Source organism: Nanorana parkeri, unplaced genomic scaffold, assembly GCF_000935625.1.
Source record: "Nanorana parkeri isolate BGI_ZX_2015 unplaced genomic scaffold, ASM93562v1 scaffold838, whole genome shotgun sequence".
Lineage (NCBI taxonomy): Eukaryota > Metazoa > Chordata > Amphibia > Anura > Dicroglossidae > Nanorana > Nanorana parkeri.
The window spans coordinates 704,910-708,897 of NW_017307106.1; positions in this window are offsets into that span (position 1 = coordinate 704,910).

The following is a 3,988-nucleotide window of genomic DNA, read 5'->3' on the forward strand; positions in this document are numbered from 1 at the left end:
TCAGTGATAAAAACAAAATTAAAGAGTAGTTAATGGGACGAAAACTATTTTCGTCCGGTACCCAATTTTTGACAACGTTCTCCCCCCCCCCACTGGGGCTGGCTGCAGCAGTCTGTGTTCCTTTCAATCCCCGCTGCTCTCCTCGCCTGTATAGGCAGAGGCAGTGAGAACACAGACCACTGCACCTGGCACCAGCAGGGAGGAGAGACTGTCACTGCATTCCCCGGCTGCTCCCCTCGTACCTCCGCTGCTGCCCGTTCCTCCTTCTCTGGCCACCCTGTTCCTCCTTCTCTGGCCACTTCGTACTCTTCTCTTCTCCCACGTTCCTCCTTCTCTTCTGGCGGTGTTTTATCACCGGTGTCAAGTCTCCAATCAGCGGCTGGAAACAATAGCCAGCCTGCTATTACAATTTAAAATACCCAATAGCAGGCTGGCTATTGCACCCGCCCACATCCTGCTGTCAATCAGCAGAAGAGGACCTGATGGAGAACTTTCTCCTTCAGTTCCCTCCTCTGCTGATTGACAGCAGGATGTGGGCGGGTGCAATAGCCAGCCTGCTATTACAATTTAAAATACCCAATAGCAGGCTGGCTATTGTTTCCAGCCACTGTTGCTGTGTTGACATTCAGCTTCCTTAGCAGGTGAATCCAGTGAAGGGGAAAGGTGACATTAGGGGTCTACAAGACCCCTAATGTTAACTTTAAGGAGAACCTGTCGCCTCCAATGTGCCATCAGATAGGGGGCTTGCGAGCCTGCAGAGTGCAGAGGTCAGTGTGGCCTTTGGGCGTTCATTAATTTTAAAAAGTAAAGATCCATACTGTGTGTCTGCCATTGGTAATGCATCTGATCATATTGTATGATGTTCATATAGGATGATAAGATGCATGGCCAATGGCAGAGACACTGTGTGGATTTTTACTTTTTAAATTAAAGAGGAGAGCAGCCAGTGCCAAAGGCTGAATAGGGGCCCGACGCTGGCAAAGGCCACCCACCCCCAGCGCCAAGCTTTGTTTTTTACCTTACTAATAATATAGATGTGTTTGATAATTATATTGCACAGTAACCCATGGCAACAAAACATTCATTTTTCTGGTCTATAGGAAAATTATTGCACATTATATTTGCTTTTTATCTTTGTTTACACTTTTTTTTGTTATAGCTTAGTGGTTTATTATTTTTGTGTTTGTAAAAATGTAGGTTTTAACTGTCATCATGAAAGGCAATGGCCCTTATAAGCAGATTAGCCAGATGAAGAAACTTTATGCATTTTCTCTGCAGATAAATTTAGTATCTGCCGTGGGGCAGGAATTAAAGTATCTAAGATTGACTTCCTTGGAAAAACATAGAGGAAATAGGCAGCTTAGATAATTCAAGAGTGTGAAAAGTGATAAAAATGTAAGCACAAGACACCATGCCGGAAAAGTTCCTCTGGGTGTTGCTATCACCTGTTACACCCTACTTCTGAAACCACCAGAGCAACACTTTTCTTTATGTTAATGTTTGTTGTAACAACATGAAGTCACAAAACATCCAAAGTTTCAGCTGCGTGTGAGCTCAAATAATAACATCTTAATTCACTGTGCTCTGCTGGTGGACACTTTAGAAGCAAAGCGATGACAGTTATTACATTCATTTTGAAATAAATATACTCTGCTACATTATCAAGAGGAAAAACATATTGAGCATATAGCTTGAATATTTCTGTTATTTCCCAAATGGGTATGATGGTATTTGTAGGAACAGCTTGAAGACACATATGGAACACATCTTTTCCTCATGCATTTTTATGAGCAACCTTCATGTGATATTCGCTACTGGTTCTTCTTATATGGCTTTTTTTTCCTGGCATGCCAAGGTCAGATAGTGTGTATATGCTATTCTTTCATTTAAAGTAAGGTTTAATATGACAAATTAAATATTGCAAGTTAAGCAAACTGCCCAGATTGTACAAATTGGGAGATTAGAATTCTGTTCTTATAGAGAGACTTGTATTATGTTTTGAGGAATCATTGCTTTATCTCTACTTACTTGTACTCTACTGAGATCATGTCCATGGAGCCTAATGTTGATCATTTAGATTTTACACTAAATGTGAGCTATTTATTCCTAGTTGGATTAAAAAGTATTATCTACGGGTTGATGTGTGTGTTTGGGAAAGGGCATGTCATACTTTAAAATACCAGTTGATGGAGAATTCTCTGACATATACTCAAAAAGATTTTACAAACCAGTACTGGCTAACTAAAGATACTGACACTAATAAAATAAACTAGTCTGTAACCTAAATTGGAACTATAGCTGTACTGTAATAAATTGCTGGCAGGAAGGCTTTAATTGCAGAAGAGACTCTGTGTGGCTGATACACTAAAGGAGTGAATTAGGCACTGGCTATTATATGATGTGACTTTAGAACTCCTTCAAGGCACACAGAACACAACAGGAACATTTTTGTTTAGGCACTCACACAGTCCACTGAGCTTTTATTTAACTAGTTGTCCATTTATATATGGGCATGTTGACTGAATTCTACAGGGATCAGAGGTATCATTGTTGCAAAGTTTAATGTATGGAGATGGCCCTAAATCCTGTATCCCGAATAGGGTTTAATGAACCCTAAGGGTAAAGGAACGTAAATCAGTAAGCACACCAAATTAAGTCAGAATGCAGTATTATATTGTATTTATCATTTTATTTATTACATGTACAAAGCAGATAGGACTTCTTATGCCAATTTGGACAATAGCCTATTAACCTACTAGCATATCTTGTGGGAGGAAATAAGAGAAAATCCACACAAGCATGGATCCACGTGTAAACTTATGCATATTGTGTCCTGGCTAAGATTCAAATAAATAAACTCCATTGTTGCAAGGCAAAAGTACTACTTAGCCACTATGCCACCTCTATTAAAAATGTATATGCAAAATATATTAAATCATGTTTCGTTAGCTTGTTTTTCTTCTGTGTATCTACAGTACATACCTCAAGCTAACTGTATGGTTAAATCTTATTCAAGTATCTCTGAAATAGTCTTGAGTATGTTGACACAGAGAGATGCCTTTTTGTATTACATATGGTTTAAAGGAAGTGTTCTATAAACAAAATACTGCCTGACTGTAGCTTTATATCATTAATAAGCTGTAAAACATAAATAATTTTTCAAGGATTTATTTTCAGAGCTCAGCTTTTTTGTAAATAGTGCAGTCAGAACAAAGAAATATGAGTAAAACCTGTTTTGAGCACCTATATATAAGCACGGATGTGTTGCATCCTGAGAATTGTGAATGTCTATATTTCTGTTCAGAGCAATAGAAAAAAGAGCAGCCAACTATGAAAATAACATCACAACAGATTAGCCAGTGGCCTCTGTGTCAATGTCCCCAATCATTTATGGTCACGGAGTTCCAAGAATTCCAATTAGAACAAAACATATTCTACTCTAATTTGCCTTTTGTGCTTTTCTTTTCACTGCATTATGATTAAGTATTAAATGTTAACTTTGTTTGAAGCAAATGTACAATCTGAAGCAAATCATGAAATGGTAAAAACGTAATTCTTGTAAAACAAATACAATTTAAGCCAGTTTATTTTAAATGTAGAACATAAAAGGTAGCTCCAATAAAATTGAAAAAAAATCTTAAAAAATGAATGTAGCATTTTAATATACCATTTTATATTTTAATGTTATCAAAAATTACCTTTCTATTTAAAACTGTATCTGCTGTAATGTTCTGCATTAAGATACAAGTAAGTTCCCTTGGAACAGGATTTTTCTGGTGAAATACACCCTAAGGGTTAATTACTACTTACCCGCCTCTCGGAAGGCCGTTGTAAAAATACGGCCAGCCTGGAGCTTCCTAGATCTGAGCGGGCGCATTTAAAGGTCCCGTCAGCCCCTCCCACTCACGCGAGCTGGAACCTGCCCAAATTCAAAAACAGGCAGCGATGCCTGTTTACATACAAGCGATCCGCCGGCTATAGAATTTTC